The sequence below is a fragment of the Homarus americanus genome, unplaced genomic scaffold, assembly GCF_018991925.1.
Source record: "Homarus americanus isolate GMGI-L3 unplaced genomic scaffold, GMGI_Hamer_2.0 scaffold30768, whole genome shotgun sequence".
In the NCBI taxonomy this organism is placed as follows: Eukaryota; Metazoa; Arthropoda; class Malacostraca; order Decapoda; family Nephropidae; genus Homarus; species Homarus americanus.
Window position 1 is genome coordinate 1,317,501 of NW_024746690.1, and position 22,787 is coordinate 1,340,287.

A 22,787-nucleotide genomic window follows, 5' to 3' on the forward strand; every position below is an offset into this window, starting at 1 on the left:
AAGTTATGTCGTAGTGTATAACGTAATGTGTCGTGGTGTGTGTGTGTGTTGTTGAGTTTATACATAGGATTAAGTGAAGATTAGACATCCCAGTTTATATCAACTGAAGATTAGACACCCCCAGTTTATTTTACTTGAATATTAGGCACCCCAGTTTATTTTACTTGAATATTAGACACCCCAGTTTATAACACATGAAGATTAGACACCCCCAGTTTATTTTACTTGAATATTAGGCACCCCAGTTTATTTCACTTGAATATTAGGCACCCCAGTTTATTTTACTTGAATATTAGGCACCCCAGTTTATAACACATGAAGATTAGACACCCCCAGTTTATTTCACTTGAATATTAGGCACCCCAGTTTATTTTACTTGAATATTAGGCACCCCAGTTTATTTCACTTGAATATTAGGCACCCCAGTTTATAACACATGAATTAGACACCCCCAGTTTATTTATGGAATAGACACCCCAGTTTATTTTACTTGAATATTAGACACCCCCAGTTTATTTCACTTGAATATTAGGCACCCCAGTTTATAACACATGAAGATTGACACCCCCGTTTATTTTACTTGAATATTAGACATTTATAACACATGAAGATTAGACACCCCAGTTTATTTTTACTTGAATATTAGCACCCCAGTTTATTTCACTTGAATATTAGGCACCCCAGTTTATAACACATGAAGATTAGACACCCCAGTTTATTTCACTTGAATAGAGCACCCCGGTTTATTTTACTTGAATATTAGACACCCCAGTTTATTTTACTTGAATATTAGACACCCCAGTTTATAACACATGAAGATTAGACACCCCAGTTTATTTTACATTGAAGACCCCAGTTTATTTTACTTGAATATTAGGCACCCCAGTTTATTTTACTTGAATATTAGACACCCCAGTTTATAACACATGAAGATTAGACACCCCCAGTTTATTTTACTTGAATATTAGGCACCCCAGTTTATTTCACTTGAATATTAGGCACCCCAGTTTATTTTACTTGAATATTAGGCACCCCAGTTTATAACACATGAAGATTAGACACCCCCAGTTTATTTCACTTGAATATTAGGCACCCCAGTTTATATCAACTGAAGATTAAGCATCGTTACGCTACCTGGGGGGGGGTTAGGTTAGGTTAGGTTAGGTTCGGTTCGGTTAGGTTAAATATCTCAATAATGATAACAGTGATTTGTTTATAGGTAAAGTAAAAGTGGTTTTCGTATGCCTGAAAGAAGCAACATGACCGGGCACTGCACTGGATCGTTTTCACCTCCCTAAACTGTAAAGTCAGGCGCTAATCTTAGTCATGTCGTGATGTGAAGTCGTTGGAGTCAAGTAAACATTGAATTTATTTAAAAAATTTTCGTCGTTCGTTCGTTTTAGCTGTTGTAATGTTGGGAAATAACCAAGGACTGTGTGTTGTAATGTTGGGAAATAACCAAGGACTGTGTGTTGTAATGTTGGGAAATAACCAAGGACTGTGTGTTGTAATGTTGGGAAATAACCAAGGACTGTGTGTTGTAATGTTGGGAAATAACCAAGGACTGTGTGTTGTAATGTTGGGAAATAACCAAGGACTGTGTGTTGTAATGTTGGGAAATAACCAAGGACTGTGTGTTGTAATGTTGGGAAATAACCAAGGACTGTGTGTTGTAATGTTGGGAAATAACCAAGGACTGTGTGTTGTAATGTTGGGAAATAACCAAGGGCTGTGTGTTTGTAATGTTGGGAAATAACCAAGGACTGTGTGTTGTAAATAACCAAGTTGGGAAATAACCAAGGACTGTGTGTTGTAATGTTGGGAAATAACCAAGGACTGTGTGTTGTAATGTTGGGAAATAACCAAGGACTGTGTGTTGTAATGTTGGGAAATAACCAAGGACTGTGTGTTGTAATGTTGGGAAATAACCAAGGACTGTGTGTTGTAATGTTGGGAAATAACCAAGGGCTGTGTGTTGTAATGTTGGGAAATAACCAAGGACTGTGTGTTGTAATGTTGGGAAATAACCAAGGACTGTGTGTTGTAATGTTGGGAAATAACCAAGGACTGTGTGTTGTAATGTTGGGAAATAACCAAGGACTGTGTGTTGTAATGTTGGGAAATAACCAAGGACTGTGTGTTGTGTGTGTGCGTGATTGGAAGGCTGTACTTGATGTTACATACTTCTCCGCATAATAGTGTAAAACAAGGACTTGATAATGACACGCATCAGTGAAGACATGAAATGGGGGAAGGTGAGGAGAGGGTGTGAAGAAGAAGGAGGAGGAGGAGGAAGACGAAGAAGAAGGAGGAGGAGGAGGAAGACGAAGAAGAAGTAGTGCCTTGGGTAGGAGGAGGAGGTGGTAGCGTGTCTGACTAGAGGCGTGGTGATCTGAAAGGGGCTGGTTTATACATTGTTGTGGTTTAGTGGGACGAGGAAGATTTTTATGTCGTTCTTACTCCTCAGGTGTCGAGGTAAGGAGTGAAACGACGGTGATTACGGACAGACAGAGAAGACAGATAGACAGAGACAGACAGACAGACAGATCTTCACACCACCTTCATATACACTCCGTTAATACATTCTGATACACCTTTTTTGTTTTAGATGATTAACTCTTATCTGAAAATGAGATCTGCAACATACTCCTGCACATTGTATTGGTAATAATTATGTTGTCTTGTGGTATCCAGGTAAGGTGATTAACTCCAGCACAGGTGAGAATGGTGATTAACTCCAGCACAGGTGAGAAAGGTGTTAATATGTTGTTGTTTTGTACCTGGGCTTCCGGTGTTGTTCTTTTGTGAAGCCTGAATTCGTTTTTTTGGGGGGAAGAGGTGTGTGTGTGTGTGTGTGTTTGTTTGTTTGTTTGTTTGTTTGTTTGTTTGTTTAGTTAGAATATATGTGTGTATGTATGTATCTATGTTACGTCTGTCTGTCTGTAATAATAATAACAATAATAATAATAATTAACGGTTTATTGAAAGAGCTTGGCAGCCAGAAGGCTGAAAATATACAGTTACATATTTGGGGAATGGGTTACGAATTACAAATAATATACAAGTAACATAAGTGACACAAATAAGACATATAATAACTAGATGGGGAAAAGCTCAAACTACAGTTCATTTCAACATAGTGACAGTGTAAGGAGCAGTGTTTACTGGGAGTGAATACACTGATTTATTACAAGTTATTGATAATTTTTACAATGGTTGGGACTGGGCTGTTCTTATAGCGATCAGTTCGTGCACGTATGGGCTGGTTGCGGTTGTGGTGTCGAACAGCAATTCTCGGACAAGGGATCTGAGGTGGTAGTAGGAGCCGGTGTCGGGGATGGTGTACGTATGTATGTATGTATGTATGTATGTATGTATGTATGTATGTTAGGAGACAGTAAATAGACAAATAATTATTGTCCTAAAATACTTATAAAATTACGATACGACAGAGACTAAGAGAGAGAGAGAGAGTTGATGATTATCCTTCATGCCTGACACATATTTACGAGCTGGTTCTGAGCCAAAACCACCTGTCTCTCCTCTCTCTACCTCTCTCTCTCTCTCTCTGTCTGTCTCTGTCTATACTGTCTGTCCTGTCTGTCTGTTCTCTCTCTCTCTCTCTCTCTCTCTCTCTCTCTCTTTTTATGTCTGTCCTATTTCTACTTATTATAAATGTCTGTCTCTTTTCTGTCTTTGTCAGTCTGTCTGTTTACCCGTGGTCTTCTCCCTCCCTCTCTCTCTCTCTCTCTCTCTCCTCCTATGCACCTGTCTGTCTGTCTGTCTGTCTGTCTGTCTGTCTGTCTGTCTGTCTGTCTGTCTGTCTCTCTCTCTCTCTCTCTCTCTCTCTCTCTCTCGCTCTCTGAATCTACGCCATCCACACACCTTTTACACAAGCTGGGTGGATTTGGCGGGATTGAGCGTGGTGACGTGTGTGTGTGTGTGTGTGTGTGTGTGTGTGTGTGTGTGTGTGTGTGCAGAGAGGATCGTATTTCTGTGATGTATTAGGTGGTGCTGCCTTACGAGGGCTGGTGTTGACTGGTACCACAGACAGACAGACAGACGGACAGATAGACAGACAGACAGAATACAAATTGAAAGTAAATATATAAGTTACTAATACATAAAAAATAAAAAAAAAATAAATCTTGAGACGGTTTTTGACTGTCTAAAAGTTACCAATTAAAAAAAAAAATAATATAACAAAATGGTAAAAAAAAATTCTCCCTTCACATCGACAGAAACAGAAAGAAGATAATTTTCTTCCCACTAAATGGAAGAAAAAAATACCCAACAAAGTAATCTTGTCATTTTCTTCAATTCTCGCGAAGAATTTGTTGTCGGAAATTCCTGGTTATTTCCTTGATCTTATCGTTTAAATGCCTGTGTGTGTGTGTGTGTGTGTGTGTGTGTGTGTGTGTGTGTGTGTGTCAGATTTGCGTGCGGCCAGAGGATCGTGGGTCATGCCTAAAAATGTAACTTGATCCTCTTTTAGATGTCGTGTAAGATAGCTTGGATGAATTTGCATTTTTTTCTCTTATCAAAAGTGAGAATTTCAGCTTAATGTGGCGTTTTAAATACACGAATATATATATATGTGTGTGTGTGTGTTTATGTGCGTCTGCCTGTGTATATTGGTGTTTGTGTATGAGTGTGTATGTTTGGTGTGTGTGTGAGAGTAACAGAATACTTGTAGTTATTGTCTCTGTCTGTTTGTCTGTCTCTTCGTCTGTCTATCTGTCTGTCTCTGTCCCACTCTCCCTCTCTCTTTGTTTCTCTCCCTCCCTCTCTCACCCCTCTCCCTCCCTCTCCCTCTCACACATCGCACACTAAGAGTAACGGAATCAATCGAGAGTAACAGCAAAAAAGACTACACCTAACCTAACCTAATGACAGTACCGTTGATGTAATTCCCAGGTGAGAGGAACGTACGTAGAAGTAATAAACGTATAGGACTGTAGCGTCCGTAGTAATAGTAGAAGTGTGTATGCGGTCATTCGTAGCGTCCGTGATGATGGGAAGTTGTAAGCGTTTTCGGGTGTCCGTGATAGTGGGAAATGTTTTAACAAGTGTACGTAGCGTTCGTGATGATTGCAATGGCGTAAGTTAAGAGTTCACACCGTCCGTAATAATTGCAAAGGTATAAACATTCATGATGACCCATGCAATTGCCATGAACAAAAACGCATCGACCAGAAATAACATTAAGAGCAGCAGCTAGGAGGAATATTCACAGCAATAACAACAGCTATAAGGAATATTCACAGCAATAACAACAGCTAGAAGGAATATTCACAGCAATAACAACAGCTAAGAGGAGGTAGGAGTAGGAACAGCAGCGGTGGTGGTGGTGGTGATGGCGGCGGTGGTGGTGGTGGTGGTGGTGGTAGCGGCGGCAACATTAACTCAAGAGTGCGTGATGTTGATGGTTGGTGGTGGTAGTGGCGGAGAGAAGGTAGATCATATCTATGTAATGGTAGGATCAATAGCACCACTTTCTGGTACATACTTGGCCAAGGCAGGTAGGAGGCGTTTTCACACTGGGTTCCCTCTCCCTCACTCTCCCTCCCTCTCTCTCCCTCTCTCTCTCCCTGATATTAAAATTTCTCCTCCACATAAAAAAAAAATCTAGGTTAAGATGTATTATGCGTTAATTTCCTTCCTATACACAATCATTATGTAGCTAAAACGTATATATTTCGTTTTTTTTCTTCCCTTGGAGGAGTCATTTCCCTTTTCTACTGTATGCGGGTGATTGTGTGTGTGTGTGTGTGTGTGTGTGTGTGTGTGTGTGTGTGTGTGTGTGTGTGTGTAGGACTGGCTCTGCTCCAGGCTGATAGTTCCACCTGCGTGTTAGCTACCTCGTCTTACCTTAGGCATCTTGTTATTCCTTCCAAAAGCTCTCCCACACACACACACACAGTCTTGTTCCGAGTTGTTTTGATGCCTCGTCTAGACATCTCGTGTTGTTGTTGTCACACCCAAATACCTATAGCATCGTTAAGGTGTAGTCACGAGGATAGTGTAATCATGTAGTTCATCTGTGTTTTGGCTCTGTGTGTGTGTACAGTTGGCGACATTTCCGACTGGTACACTGAGCGTTGTCTCCGTGAGGTGTGAACCCCGGGAGTATCGGAGCGTGAATCCGAAGCCTCTTAGTTAGTGGGTGAGACGTGAGGTCCACACAGTAACCTGGGACCACAGTGATATACTCATTACCTGGTCGTTTATATTGATGTAGTTATGGAGGCTTTTAACGTGGAGTGGATAACACTTGTCCTGCAGTGTGAGGCTCAAACAGTTGGTTATAAATCTACCGCTTTATTTATCCTCAAGCAAAGAGACGGTAGTATAGTGATAAGCTTTATGGAGTGTGGTGTGGCGGCGGTGGTGTAGTGTGGCGGTGGTGGTGTGGTGCGGTGCCTTGGATTCTGAGACAGAGTCAATAGAGTGGCCAACCGAGTTTCTGATTAGAAATATATTTTTAAGTTCCTTTATACGTTCACTTAACACGTATACTCACGATCACACACACGTTCGTTTTTTAGGAGTGACGTCATAACTGCTCACGTCATCAACACCATCAGTTACACTTATAGTTAAGGATATAAATTTATTCATCATCATATTCAATTTCTTTAGGTATTTTCTCAACCTTTATTTTACTTCTAAATATATTACATATTTTACTTAATCTGCTTCTAGTTAGCGGATCGTAATGCTTATTTTTTTGTCTGTGTGTAAAATATATTTATGTACCAGGATGTGAGAGTTACCACACGCACACACGCACACACACACGTACACACACACGTACACACGCACACACGCACACACTACACCTACCTCATGTTTATATTCACAGTTCAGATCCTCAGTGGAAACCCTCACCAATTTTATGTATTTCCCATTGTACCAAGAACCTGTTTTAGGTTTTAATTGATAAAAATTACTAGAAATTCTCCTATTGGCGGTGAGGTGAGGCGGGGTGGGGTGAGGTGAGTGTGGTGGGGTGTGGGAAGCCGTGCTGGGTTGCTAGGTTAGGTGGTGGTGGGGGGGACGGCCTGTATTCAGCGTTAGGATGAAAAGGAGAGAGAGATATATAGAGGAGAGGGAGAGAGAGAGAGAGAGAGAGAGAGAGAGAGAGATCGTGTGTGTCAGCTGCATGACGATGTGCGTGTTACTGACGTCATTCACAGCTCTCATGATTACGTATACGACGCATACACACACACACACACACACACACACACACACACACACTTACACATGCATACACACACACATCTTCTCCCTTCCATACAGACATACATACATATATACAGTCATACAATATTTAAGGTTCGTGAGATATACATGATCGTATCTCTCATCAGATAACACGACTAACTGACTATTATGCCGTTAACAGTTTGCTGCCAGACTGAGAGACTATTGACCCTCCTGTTGTCCCGTTTACTGTGTTGTTGGTGACATCTGTTTCGTTTGAGATTGTTGACTTCTGTTGGTCGTGTTCTGTTGCTCGTAGATATAGTTTTTGATGCTGTGAATGTTGACTTCTGTTGAGCATTTTCCGTTGTTTGGGACTTTACTGTTGACTCCTGTTGGTCATTTACTGTTGCTTGTAACTGTAATTAAATACTAATGAAAGTAATTTATCAATCCCGTCTTTCATTTTCTGTTGGTAGTGAGAACAGTTTTAGTGAGGGGGAACTATTATAAGACTCTGAAATATTTGCGAAAAATTATATTAATGAAATGGTAATGAAAATCATGTTTATTTTGTGTGTGTGTGTGTGTGTGTGTGTGTGTGTGTGTGTGTGTGTGTGTGTTACATCCTGGACGCAGTGTACATGATAGCTTGGTTATATTTTTTAGTCTAGTTGATATTTCCTGTGTTATTCTTGCTACTGTAATGAATACTGCCCTGTCTTACTGAGAGAGAGAGAGAGAGAGAGAGAGAGAGAGAGAGAGAGAGAGAGAGACCTGAACTAAAAAAAAGAAAACAGAGCCTTCACATACAACATATGCGGCCTTCAAATACCTGTCAGGGTGACCGTAATCGCGCCACACATACATTGGGGTCGGTGCCTCTCTACCTGCACACACACATCCACACATACTGAATGAAGAAAAAATGTTCAAAATTGCGGAAATGGATAAACCCAACACAGCACAAATGTTTAAATAGTAGCAGAGGTTGATACGGGGTGGAGCCAGCACGAGCAGCTGGGGTGAGGGGCGGGGGGTGAGGGAGAGAGGGGGGAAGGAGAATTGGGGTAAGGGAAGGAGGCGAGAAGGAGGGAGGAAAGGAGTCGGTAAGGGAAGGAGGGAGGGAGGAAGAGAGAAGAGGATGGAAGGAGGGAGGGAGGGAGGGAGGAAAAGAGGGAAGGAAGGAAGGAAGGAGGTAGAGAGGGAGGGAAGAAGGTAAGGAAGGAGGTACAGAGATAAAGAGGGAACACATCTGTGGCAGGTGGTAGTTTGAGGACACACACACACACACACACACACACACACACACACACACTTGTGGCCTTAATACCCTCTGCTGTTATGACGTGTCTCGTGTTTATTTCTGGAGGTCCAATATTCCTTTTTATTTTCTCTCGTTTTTATATATACTTCTAAAAACGTTAAAAACAAATCAAAGAATATATATTTTTTCCTTTGTATTTCTTGAAGTTTTAAATAAGTGTTTTTGTTTTTGTCTAGTATTATTTAAGCCCTAATAATTGTTTTAGTTTATATATTTTTTTTTATTTTGTATATATTCTGAAACACGAAAACAAAACGCTTAACATGTCAACTTGTAAATTGTAAATAAATCCGCCAGTACATCTTGTAAATCATAAATAAACCTCTTAATACGTCACTCTGTAAATCGTAAATATATCACTTAATTCATTAAAGAGTAAATTGGAAATAAACTCTTTTGTAAATCAGTCTGTAAGGTATAATTAAACCCATAAGAGATCACCTTGTAAATCGTAAAAAAAAATAATCCCTCCTTTTCCTCTCCCAAACAAGAACAACAACACTAATTCAATAATAACATAAAAAATATAGTAATAAAACCAACAACCAATCGAAAAAATAAAACAAAAACAACTAATTATTACACAACAGGTGAGTCTAAATTAATTAACACCTGTAAAAAGACAAACACCTGTTGTTATGATCAGGTGAAATGAGTCTTCCTCAGTTAACAATAACATATAAGGTTAAGATGTTCGCTTATCATTTAACTTAACCTGATTTGTTGAGTCTCCCAATCTGAATAATCTGACAATCAGGAGTCTAGGATTAGCTAAGCAGGTTCTTTAAGGCTGTAAACATGTACTTACCTGTTAATAAATCAGACTCTTTGCTTCCAGGTAAATGGTAGATGGTTGTTGAAGATTACAATATTAAAGGAAGTGTTTGTCCAGTGAATATATTTGTATATTATTTATTTATTTATTCATTTATAGTGATTATTCTTTGTCACGGTATAATGTTCTAAACTCAAGGAGATATAGAGATACATACATACATACATACATACATACATACATACATACATACACAGCCAGGTATTCGTGTATTTCGATGCAAACTTTCGTATTGTATTCAAATTCTTCAGTTCTAAAGGAGAATAAAGCGTTGTTCATATCTATACCCCACACAGTACAGCAAACAAGGGTAACTTTATTCTCCCCCGGTCACTCATCACTAAAGCCCAACAGCATGGTAAGGCATTTGGTCATGAATTATTGCAGTAAATTTAAAGTTTTTGAAGGGGGTTTGATTCAGTCGGGGTATTTTTTATGTCTGTCTATCAGTCTGTCTCAACTCAATGTTTATCTGTTTGTCTGTCGGTGAAGGATCATCCAGAACTTGAATCCCGACACTTGTGGTGGTGAGGTGTCGGTAAGGATGATGAGATCGCTGATGCCGTCGGCTAGGTCTATACTTACATAGCGGCACCGGCCTCCTGTTATTGACGCTGGAGTACCACGCCTTCTCCTCCAGATAACACGTGGAGAACCTGTGGCAACTCAGCTATAATGTCCTCTACGGTGGTTACTGCTTTTAGGTCGCTTTGGTGGAACGTCCTCGACTCCTGCGCGGTGAGATGGTGGGTAATGGCAGACGAACTCAAGGCGAGGGAATGGCAAGCACACGTGGCGCAGTATGGTGCCTGTAGTTGACGATTGACACTCAGGATGTACCTCTGGTTATGGTTAGCTAGATACTGATTCACGACACTAGGAAGCTTTTGGTTTAAGTGAGTCTTAATATCCGTGGCGCGATAGGGGGACACAACATGAAGTCGGTGGATCCTGTATGATTATCGACAAGCCTTCATCGATGTAGAGTTCTCGTTGCTGTGTTAATTCCTTATCTAAGACTAATTTACATTTATCACTGAAAGACCTTGGCGAGTGGTCCAGGAGTGTGTTCATGTTAATAACTGTTATCATCCTACGGTACTGAAGGTCCGGGTAATAATTGGACATAAATTCCACTTCGGTTTCCATTTTTTTTTTACAGAATTTTAACTTTTTTTTTTTGGGTATGAGAAAGTTGACTCTTTTAAGTTTAGTCCCCGAGAAATATTATACTAAAAGTGATGGTGATGTTGACTTTTAGGATGATAGTGAAGATGTGTGTTAGGATAAACTGTGACCTGACCTGACCTAACCTGACCTAACCTAACGGATCCCAAAGAAGAGATACAACCGATTTTGGCATTATAGATCGGCAAGTGGTTTAGCAGTCCGACAACAGCGCCAGGCGGACGTGATCGCCGGCAATAGCGAGTACACACGCCAAGGTGTCGCAGAGGGAGGGGGGGAGGAGATTAGCATGTAAGATAACACTGCCAGGGAGCACTTTCTTCTGATAAGGTAGGGGAGGGTGTGGTGAGTGATGGGGAGGGGGTGAGGAGCGGCAAAGGGGAGGGGGTGGGTGATGGGAGGTGATGGGAGGGGGGGAGGGGTGAGGGAGGGGCAAAGGGGGTGGGTGATGGGAGGTGATGGGAGGCGATGGGGAGGTGGGGAGTGATGGGAGAGGGGTGAGGGAGCGGCAAAGGGGAGGGGTGGGTGATGGGAGGTGATGGGGAGGGGTGGGGGTTGTGGGGAGAGATGGGAGAAGGTGATGGGGAGGGGTGCTTGTAGGGGAGGTGATGGGGAGATTTGGGGCGTAGGGAGAGGTATTAAGTATGCGAAGGTAAGTCGATGGGTGGGGAAGTGGGGAGAAAAGAGTAGGGGAGGATACTGGGGAGATAGGGAGGAGGTGGATAACTTGTGGAGTAGATGGGGACGTGGAGAGGGGAGTGGGGTGTATGGGGTGTGTGTGTGTGATGGGGCGGTGGTCCGTGTGATTGCGTGTGAGAACGTTTGGGTGGGTCAGCCTGAGGAGATTTGTGTGTGTTTATTTGTGTGTGTGTGTGTGTGTGTGTGTGTGTGTGTGTGTGTGTGTGTGTGTGTGTGTGTGTGTGTGCGCGGTAATGAACCCGACAGCAGTTGACGTGTGCAAAAAAATACATATGCATATCCTGTACAGTACACACACACACACACACACACACACACACACACACACACACACATCACAGTTCACTTCACCTGACAGACCAAAATAAATCTTGAAGAAAACTGAAGATTATTTGGACTCTTGGAGGGGGAATCAATTTATTCTCGCAGTGAAAATTTTCTAGCCGAGTTATTTCCATCATAGGGAAAATATCTTTGGAAGGAATAAAGAAAGATATACATAGGGTTTGTTTCTTTTAATCATTATTGCCAACCAGTCAACCACTCATGCGCGAATATTATTGTACACGTGAATAATAACAACGAGTGTTCGTATGTACTCGAAATATGAAGTTATTGTAGATTTCAAAGCATTTTTTTCGGGGAACGTACATGCGTGTGTGTATGTGTGTGTGTGTGTGTGTGTGTAATAATAACTGAGTATGTGTAAAACTGTATATAGTCGACTATGTATGACGGAAAATCTATCTGTGTAATATCAACAAGTGTACAGAAAAGGTGCATGAATTTATGACATTGAGAATTATTGAAGTAGTACAAAGAAGGTAAAGTATTAAAGCGTGTACTAAAGGGAGGGGATAAGGGAGAGGGAGAGAGAGGGAGAGAGAGGGAGAGAGAGGGAGAGGGAGAGAGAGGGAGAGGGAGAGAGAGAGGGAGGTAATGCCCAAGACAATTACACCAAATAATACCTTTGTCAACCGGTATTAATTTCTCAGCGCTCAGGTAATGTTAAGTAACGTAAAGAAAATGGATAATTAACCTGTGGGACATAAACTATGGGTTGTCACAAGAACCAATTACCTAAATCACAAACTTGCTACACAGACCAGAGGAACATTTTTACATCACTTGGGAATTGCATGCTTAGCAGGTCTTATTTTCTCATAAACTCTGGCACGGACGAAGGGAGTGTTAGTGGCGCTTAGGGGTAGTAGTAGGGGAAGGAGGGGGTTGGTTGATAGGGGTGGTTGTGTATGAGGCTGAGGGTTGGTAATTGTGGTTGTAGTAGTGGTTGGTAGGAGTTTGGTAGTGGTGGTTGAGTTGGTTGTTGTGGTAAGGTGATTATTTTTTGATAGGCGGCGTTGGGAGTGATGGTAGAGTAGAAGGGGGGATGGTAGTGGTTGGTAGTTATGGTTGAGGTGGTAGGGAGGGTTAGTAGATGATGGTGGTCATGATGGTAGGATAGTTAATAACGGTAGGGGTAATAATTGTGGTAGTTGTGGTAGATAGATGATGGTAGTAAGTTAAGTTAATGGTAATAAGATCGATAATGGTTGTGGTAGCTATGGTAGTTGTTGTAATGGTGGTAGGACAGACTTATCCATACAATAATGGTAATCTGACGGATATTAATGACACCATAAATATCTAAAGGTAATGGTGGTTAATGGTGGCTAATAGTGATGTTAATGGTGGTGATGGTGTTACTGAGAGACTTTAAGAGTGTGTGGTGATAGTGGCTTTAAAATGTACAATATAGTGGTAGTAATAATGATTTTCTTTTTAATGGTGCTGAAGATGGTAGCTGAGACTGTATGGTGGTGATAATGGTGTTTAGTGGTGTTTAGTCTCTTGGGTAAAAATAAGGGGCCATTATTAGTGTTTTGTATATACGAAACTACTATTACTACTACTACTACTACTACTATTACTTCCTGTACTAATACTATTACTACTAACTATCACAACAAAAAACTCATCCCTACAAAAAAAAAACACCAACCAAAAAACACACCTCAATCTACCTGAGAAAAAAGACTAATATTACACACCTTTCAAATAATTATGGTCTTTAGTACGAATATAACCATCAATTCTACATAACCTACGAGATGTTTGACAATTAACGCCAGTAACTTATTAATGCCCACAAACTATACTCAATCGTTAACTTGTTCCTACCTGAAAAAAAATACAGGTATATATATCTCCTTTCTCACTTAAGGATACTAGGAATGATTTAACTGGCCCTATAATGTAATATATCCTGCCGAGGTAACGATAATACCGTGATATATGAGTGTTAAGAGGCAATCAAGGATGCCTCTTTGACTCAAGGTTCTGTTAGAGGAAGGTGGAGTATATATGTAGGCTTGGTGGTGTAGAGGAGTTGGGGTGGAAGGAGTATGTTGTTCTATAGGTGGAGTGTTATTACCTATGGCATATCGTAGGTTATTGTTTTGGGGGGATTTTTTATTGATTTTTTTCTCTCTAAAGTTATGTGAAAAAAAATTGTTTAGGGGAGTTGTTGCCAATCTTAGAGGTTTTTTTTTCTACTAGATCTTGGGTTTTTAGTTTCGATCTTTGAGTTTTGGAGTTTTTGTTTTGTTTTACTTAAAGTCTACTAATCTGGGGTTTTTCTTTAGTAAATCATCTAAAGTGTACTTATCAGATCACTGTATTGATGAAATAATATGCTGAATAAAATCCCTCACCTGTCGTCAGCAAGTAATTAGGAAAAATAAACTACTTGTATCTTTAGAAATAATTAATGCCCTGCTAACTACTGGAGTCGTTAGTGTTTTTTAGTTTGAGTTCATCTTCCTGAACTGAACTTGTCCAACATCATAGGCCCACTGCATCGTCCCGTCCACAACCTGTAACGTTCAAACTAAGTGAGGTCATGCAGTGAGACGAATCAGTCTTGTACCTCGCGCCTTTAAGACAGTTTATGTGATCCAGTGTCATTTGATATTAACTGTTCTTGTTAGACTATTAATGTAGACTATTAAGAGACAATAACAACAACTTAGCAATAATTATTCCACCCGGAAAACAGGTGAGGAAAATCAGGTAAATACACGTGTTTAAAAAGGCGGAGAGGAACCATGTGGGTTTTAAACACTAGATCAAACCTGACCCTAAGGATTAAACACAGTGTAATTTGCAGTGTGTGTGTGTGTGTGTGTGTGTGTGTGTGTGTGTGTGTGTGTGTGTGTGTGTGTGTGTGTTTAGGTGTGTGTGTGTGTGGGTGTGTGTTTGGGTGTGTGTGTGTGTGTGTGTGTGTGTGTGTGTGTGTGTGTGTGTGTGTGTGTGTGTGTGTGTGTGTGTGTGTGTGTGTGTTTGGGTGTGTGTGTGTGTGTAGGTGTGTGTGACAAACATACACACATACAAGACCAGACCCTCAAATGTGTGGTGAGCAGAATTGTTATTTTTAGGATTGATGGCCAAACACAGAGACCAAGTAAGATAGCATAGTTGATTGATATTCATACCATAATATTTAGATTAGGGTCAAACGAGTAATACTGCATGTGTGTTAATATAATTCTGTTTTTTTTTGTTTTTTTTTGAGGGGAGACCAACCTAGTGTTTTTGAGTAGGTCGTCTGTTTTTTTTTTCCTCCCCCTGAACAGCAACACTGGCTTAGAGTTACAAAGAGGCGGTATGGAATGGTAAATAGAATGGAGGTCTCCGTCAGCAGTAAGAAGGGGTTTGCCTCTTAAGAGTGGCGTATAAGTCGTGATGTTAAAGTTACGAGGATTTGTATTCATGATTTTATAATGTTGACAAGGGAAAGACCTTTAGAACTTGACGAGAGAGAGAGAGAGATTATTTCGATGCGAGACTACAGAACGAATGAGGAAATATTTGAGAGTACAGAGAGAGACAGAGACAAAGAGATAGAGAAAATCTATTAATGTAGTCATCCAGTCTTCATGTGAGGTGATCCAATCGGTGAGTCAATTTATGAAGGCATAGTAAAATGTCTGGGTATTATTTGCATATTATCACGAGGACAAGATCTAATGTGGCTAATAAAACAAAAAAAGAGATTCATGTTTACTGTGATACATCTCGTCTAGTAATCTGATACACTACATAAACCCACATGTCAGGTTACCATAGTGAAGTTAAAGAGACTTATATAACAGAGATATAGAAGAGGAAAAAAAGAAAGAAGGGGGTAGACTTGCACCTTGAGGAACCCCTGTTTTATAATACTGTGTCCTTGTGTGTTTTATTATTATTATTATTTTTCTTGTTCTGGTTTTCGGTTTAGAGATTTCATATTGAGTGATTCACAGATTAGAGAGAGAGAGAGAGAGAGAGAGAGAGTAGGTTAACGCTATGCAGTGAGCAAGGAGGAGGAGGAGGAGAAGAGGGGCGTCGAAGTGGCAGGTCTCCCGTGATTTATAGCGAGTGGTCGGCTGCATCACATTAACAGTGGTGGTGGACAGAAGTGGTCTGCATCCTTGATCACCACAACCTCCCTCACCATAACCTCCCTCACCAGCCTCACCACCACCACCCCCCTACCCCCCACCCCACCCCCATCACCTTCTACCCCCACCCCACCACCCCTCTACCTCCCCCTTGTCATCAACCGTACACCCAGACGTTATCTCAAACACTTTATAACCACCAGCACATGATATCACAAGGCACAGACGTAACTAGCACACAGAAGCAGGAAAGATTAAAGGCAATGTGATATCAAGGCGGCCTTAAGGTAAAACGATTATCCCTATGACCAGCCAGACAGTCTTGGTTATCATAGGAATGGTCAGGGGATGTGTATTGGAGGTGTGTAGGAGTCTGTGGGGTGTGTTGGAGGTGTGTGTGTGGAGGTGGGTGAGGGTTTGGGTGGTGTGATGGAGGTGTGTGTTGGAGAGGTGTGTGTGTAGAGGTGGGTGAGGGTTTGGGTGGTGTGTTGGAGGTGTGTTGGAGGTGTGTATTGGAGATGTGTGTAGAGAGAGACTGCCATTTTTCTATACGATGATTCCGAGCCATTTAGTCTGTCTTCAGGTAATTTATCGGTCTCGTCAGTGTTCTATGTTTGACGGATTTACTGTTTTGATGATTCGTTCTTTTGATGATTCGTTTATTGGTTTGGAGGGTCATGGGTTTGAAGGTTCAATGGTTTAGCGGGCCATCGGTTTAAAGATTCATTGGTTTAAGGCTTCACTGGTTTAAACGTTCATTGAATTAAGGCTTCATTGGTTTAAGCGTTAATTGATTTGAGGCTTCATTGGTTTAAAGATTCATTGGTTTATGGCTTCATTGGTTTAAATGTTAATTGATTTGAGGCTTCATTGGTTTAAAGATTCATTGGTTTAAGGGTTCTTTGATCTGAAGATTCATTAGCCCGAAGGTTTCATTTGGTTCGGTTACCATAAACGAACCTTCCGAAGTTAAGAGACAAAACAGTGAGCTCTTCCCCTCACACTTCTCAACTCATTCCTTATCCTAGTTCTCTAAACAACTCATTCAGTCCCAAAAATTTCTGAACCACTTTCTCATAATCCTCAAAATATTGTTCATATCTAGTTCTAAAATCTGTTTCTCTCTCCTAATATAACAATCATAATTATAGGTTATTATTTCTCTGATTTATTTGTATTGTTGTTAATAAGTTATAATACGGAATCGTTAGGTTATACTAATCGTTAGTGGTGTTTTTTGAAGCCTAGTTTAATACTGAGACACATTAAAACCATTCATTACAGTAATTGCCAGAGACAGAATTTATTAATTAATCTGTATTTATCATTCGAGAATTTGTGAGTTACAAATGATAATATTAACAAGACACACACACACACACACACACACACACACACACACACACACACATACTGGTAATGGTCAGACATAAGCTGTGTTTGGTTGTATCTGAGACCTTCTGTGTTGCAACTTTACCAAGGGCACACGAGAGAGAGAGAGAGAGAGAGAGAGAGAGAGCATTCGGAAAAAGAAAAATATTACCCTACGCAGTTCGTAATTAATATATTTCAAACTTTCATAATTTTTACATAAGTGAACCGAAAAAAAATATCCCTTTGAAAAAAACAAAACCAAAAAATTCTAAACTCGTTAAGATATTGTCACTCTAGATTACAGTACTTTGTTATTACGTCGTTTATGAGGTGGTTAGAGGGGAGAAAAAACACCAAAACAAAAGAAGAACGAGTTTTATTTTATTGCGTGAGGCTTGATTGACGTAAATAGTGATTTATATTTCTGGAACCTTCTCTCTCTCTCTCTCTCTCTCTCTCTCTCTCTCTCTCTCTCTCTCTCTCTCTCTCTCTCTCTCTCTGTCTGTCTGCCTCTTTCTTTGTCTGTCACTCTCTGTCTGTCTGTCTTTCTTTATCTGTATATCTATCTTTATTTTTCTCTCTTTTTATTTCCTCTCTCTCTCTCTCTCTCTCTCTCTCTCTCTCTCTCTCTCTCTCTCTATATATATATATATATATATATATATATATATATATATATATATATATATATATATATATATATATATATACTCCTAAGGAAGAAAAGCACAGAAGTTCCCAAAGCGCTTTCGTGTAATTCACATCTTCAGGGGTGAGCACAGACTGGCTTAGGAACTTCGTTTCTTCACTTGCACCTACAGTGATTTACTTGCATATATATATATATATATATATATATATATATATATATATATATATATATATATATATATATATATATATATATATATATATATATATATATATTAAAAAGTTTCTAACGGACGAATATCGCTGCTGGCTCATAGAGTTGATAATATATTAACACGACACATCGCTATATTTTTCAATCTATATTTTCCGCTAATGACGGAAGCTAATGCCCATATTTCTCATATAGTTCCTGGTCTAATTAATGGTAATTTAGATACAAGACATCCTATTGGTCGAGGGGAAACGGAATTACTGTATATTTTGATCCTTTTACCCAATCATATTTTATCAGATTTTCTACTGGTATTATTTTTTTTATTATTTTTTTATTTTGTATAAGTTTGTTTTATGGAATGTTTTAGGGTCGTATCTCCTTTGTTGTGGTTTAAGATTGATACTTTATGGAGGAATAGTATATATATTATTGTTGTTAGATTTGTCCTGTTTTTATTTATTATTGATCTAGTAACTGTGCTCAAGAAACCTGTATGTTCATATTAATATCCCTCTGCCTCTGTCTGTCTGTCCGTCCTATGTGACTCTTACACTGATGTCAGGATGAAGGAAGAAAAATATATATCAAATACAAAAGTCTCAAAAAAGAAATGTATTCACAGGCCATTACATATTTTCATACACATCACGTTAATGCTTCTACAAACAACATCCTCCTTACCTGTGTGGATGTAGACCTTACACATCAACAAATGAGGATAATTTTTATGAGAATGTTGATGCTGTATTACAAACATTCACACGATCTTCCATGAATATCTGAGTATGGTCAGAGTGTAATATATTTTTTTTTTCTGAGACATCTTGTACAGTTCATTTATCGACTGACTGTAGACTGTCTGGCTATAATTACTGATAATCACAAGGGAGGGAAATACAGCCTCATGGAACTGTTGTCTTTGGGGAATTTTAATAATGCATATTCGTTTTGAGTCTTCGTGTAGGTAAATGTTTGAAGTGTGTGTGTGTGTGTGTGTGTGTGTGTGTGTGTGTGTGTGTGTGTGTTTGTGTGTGTGTACAGTATTATTGTTAGTAATCTTATTTTTAGTTGATTTATTATGTTTGTTATTTGTATTGTTATTATTGTTATTGTTGTTATTATTGTTATTTCAAATTTTCCCCATAATTTAATAATATTACAGAGTGACTACCATGGCAGTGTGGCAGGGTATGGGGTGTGGGGTGTGGCAGGGTGTGGGGTGTGGGGTGTGGGGTGTGGTGGGGTGTGTGGCAGGGTGTGGGGTGTGGTGGGGTGTGGCAGGGGTGTGTGGGGTGTGTAGGGTGTGGGGTGGCAGGTGTGTGGGGTGTGGTGGGGTGTGGCAGGGTGTGGGGTGACAAGGTGTGGGGTGTGGCAGGGTGTATAATCTACCTCATTATACTTACACCAGCTATAACGACAAAAATATACCTTAGCATAATATAGCATAAGGTATTATAATAAAATGTAGTACAATATATTATAGAAAAAATATATTACGATAGCATAGCGGAATATATCAAAGAGTATATATTGTGACAAAGCAGAGGGGAGTATGATATATTGTGGGTATATTAAAGTATATTATAACGAAGTATAGCAGAGTATATCAAGGAAAATTATAGTAAAGAATAATATTATAAAGCTAAGTAGGCGAGACAGTGTATTTGATAACTTGGAAGGTGAGGGAAGGAGGGAAGGAGAGAGAGAAGGGGAAGGAAGGAAGGAAGGAACGAAGGAAAGAAGGGTAAAGACAACGGGAGAAAGAGAGGAATGGAAGGAAGTAATATAGAACGACACTGAACTTGATTGTGTTCACGTCCCAAATTTAAAGTCAGGTTACCCTTATTGCAGCTGGATTGGTGACTTGAACCAGTGACTCTTGTGGCGGGAGGCGAGTAATGTATCCACTTCACCACCACTGCTTCTCTCCTATAATGGTAAGGTTATTTTATTATTATTTATTATTGTTATTATTATTATTATCATTTATTATTATTTTTATTATTATTATTATTATTATTATTATTATTATTATTATTATTATTATTATTCAGTCTTCACAGATAATCGAAATTAATAGCAAGTTATACTAAAACAGCCTTAGATAAAGTAACATGATTTAACACAGGAAAATACAACACAGTAAATGAGGACTGAACTGCCCATTATAGTCATCAGTGCACTAAACAAGCGTCTGTAATGTAACGAGTATAAATGTTGGATTGTGTAGTTAATGCCAGAATTGATGAGATTTTCAAGTAGAGTAAAGAGTTGCAAATTGCGTTGAATGCATAAATGTAGTCAGAATTTTACAGAATTTTAATGATTTTATGTAGAGTAATGATTAAAAATGTCGTTTTTTTACGCATTTACCATCATAATTATTTATTTTTTTTATCAAAGATCGATATAGCGTCATTAGTATTACTTTACAAATACCGTCAGCATCAGGTAGAAATATTAAAAAGAAATATATCCGATTTAATATTGAAAACTCTGACAAAATATTACAGTTCCAAAATGATCAATATTAAATGAACGTAATTAAACCTAAACCATTAAAACAAACTTCATGGAAATATTGTTGGAACTTTGAGCTTAAGTTCTAACGGTGATTAAGTTTTAAGATAATCAAAGAAATTCCCATCTTAGGAGCTTCTGAACTTAGAGAAGCCAGATGGTTTAACTCCTAGTATATCTGGTTTAATGCTATTGTGTTAAACTTAAACCCGTCAGCTAAAACCAACGAGGGTGTTGTCCGAACTTGAATTACCCAGCCAATCCCGTAAGAGTACTGATATGATGCAAGAACAGCTAGCCAATCACGAGAGAGTATACCGGTCTTGAAGAAAGCCAACCAATCCCATCAGTTTATTGGACTTGAAGCTAAACCAACCGACCAATCCCAAAAGAGAATCTCGGTTTACCATCAGAATAAAGAAAACAAATTTACTTCAAAGACCTTCGCTACATCTCCATTCATAAGACACACACACACACACACACACACACACACACACACACACACACACACACACTTCCATAAACACATCCAATTAAAAATAAAAAACTAATCCAAACTTGACATATAAGGCCAAGTGAATTGTGTTTATAGGATCGAATTCTTTATTAAGATTAGAAATTGATATACTAGAAGTTATTACTATTTACCTGAAGTGACTCGATAAGAAAACACATGATAACCTCAACTAGCTGCCAAGTGTGACCTTTATCAACAGGTAGTTTATCAATCAGAGCAGAGATAACATTAAGATAACACCTGTGACAGTGAGATAACAGGTACAGAGGGCGAGTGTGACAGGACTGTGACACGCTGAAGATATTACACCTGTATATAACCTTAGTTTATGATAAAGAACAGAATAACACTATGACTTCAGCTGCCGTGTTACGTTAATCTTAAATCAGGGTTAGAGTAGAGAGGTTGGAATTAATTATAGTTAATAAATAGATATGATTATATATTATCTTTACTTGATTTAATTAAAACGTACACCTGGTGAATAATTAACTCGCCTGTATGTAAGGATATCAGTGAGAGTAGTCAAGGTGTATAAAGGATTCTCGAAACTTTACTGATAAATATGATTACTGATGGAAACATATTTGTAAATAATTAAAGAAGTTCAAATCACGGGTTTCAATTAAACATGATACTGGTTTAGCTTATAGACTCTCCTTAACATCTCCTTAACACAAACAAATAATACAACAAAAACAGTACAAAAACAGTATCTTGCTCACATTATAAGAGTCTTGTCTCCTGAAAACATAAAAGTATTTGTTCCAGGGAGATAACAGCATCAGATACTACTGTGCCATCTATAAGCTAGACTCGTAAAGGGATTGAATCTGTTTAAACCTTTGAGGATGATGGTTTAATTCTGTGAGGATGATGGTTTAAACATTTTTAGGATGATGGTTTAAACATTTTTTGGATGATGGTTTAATTCTTTGAGGAAGATGATATTTGAACCCTTTGAGAACGATGGTTTAACCTTTTGATAATCATGGTTTAACCCTTTGACTACGATAGTTTAATACTTTAAGGGCTAATTTTTTTAACCCTCCAGGTGTGATATTCTCATTTCTAAATCTCCCCAAAAGTTGATAAATTGTTCCTTTTTGTTAATACAATTTTCTTACAAGATTCTTCAACAATTAGTTTATTTACTTTTTAGTTAATGAATCTTACTGTAATGAGTTAGTATCGGGGTAATATATTTTGTTTACCTAAAAAAATCAAATTAAGAAAACGAAAACAAATATCAGGTATATTTGTTAATTAGAAAGGTTAACAATTAGTGTACAGGTGTTTAAGGTATGGGATATTATTTTTTAAGGGATTAATGTGGATAATTTTTGTTACCTTTCATTTAAGGTTAATATTTTAGGGATTAAAACGGATAACTAAGATGATTTTTGTGATAGTAATTAAAATAATGGAAATAATTTGAATAGATCACTGACTAATAAAAGTGTGTGTGTGTGTGTGTGTATGTGTGTGTGTGTGTGTGTGTGTGTGTGTGTGTGTGTGTGTGTGTGTGTGTAAACTCTATGGACGGATAACAGACAACAAATGAACACCGAAAGGACGAAGGTGCTGTCTGTCGGTCTGTCTGTCTGTCTGTGTTCTCTCTCTCTCTCTCTCTCTCTCTCTCTCTCTCTCTCTCTCTCTACTTAAAGACCCAGTGTGTTGTCTCTATTTGGGAATAATTTCTTAAGAGGTTTTACCAATTAGAAGAAACTGATTTTTTTTTCTGCTAATGGAAGTTCCGAAGTAAACTAATTTAGCAGCTCAAGTCTGTTTTGTGTGTGGTG

General features: G+C 38.9%; 1 protein-coding gene across 1 annotated transcript in view; it reads left to right on the forward strand.

Moving 5' to 3' along the window:
- The window catches only part of LOC121879395, a 355,762-nt gene that overhangs the window by 69,402 nt on the left and 263,573 nt on the right, over positions 1-22,787 (forward strand). The window contains exon 5 of the transcript XR_006091322.1: positions 19,797-19,882. The gene's annotated coding sequence lies outside the window, so the exon portion shown is untranslated. The remainder of the gene's footprint in view (positions 1-19,796; positions 19,883-22,787) is intronic.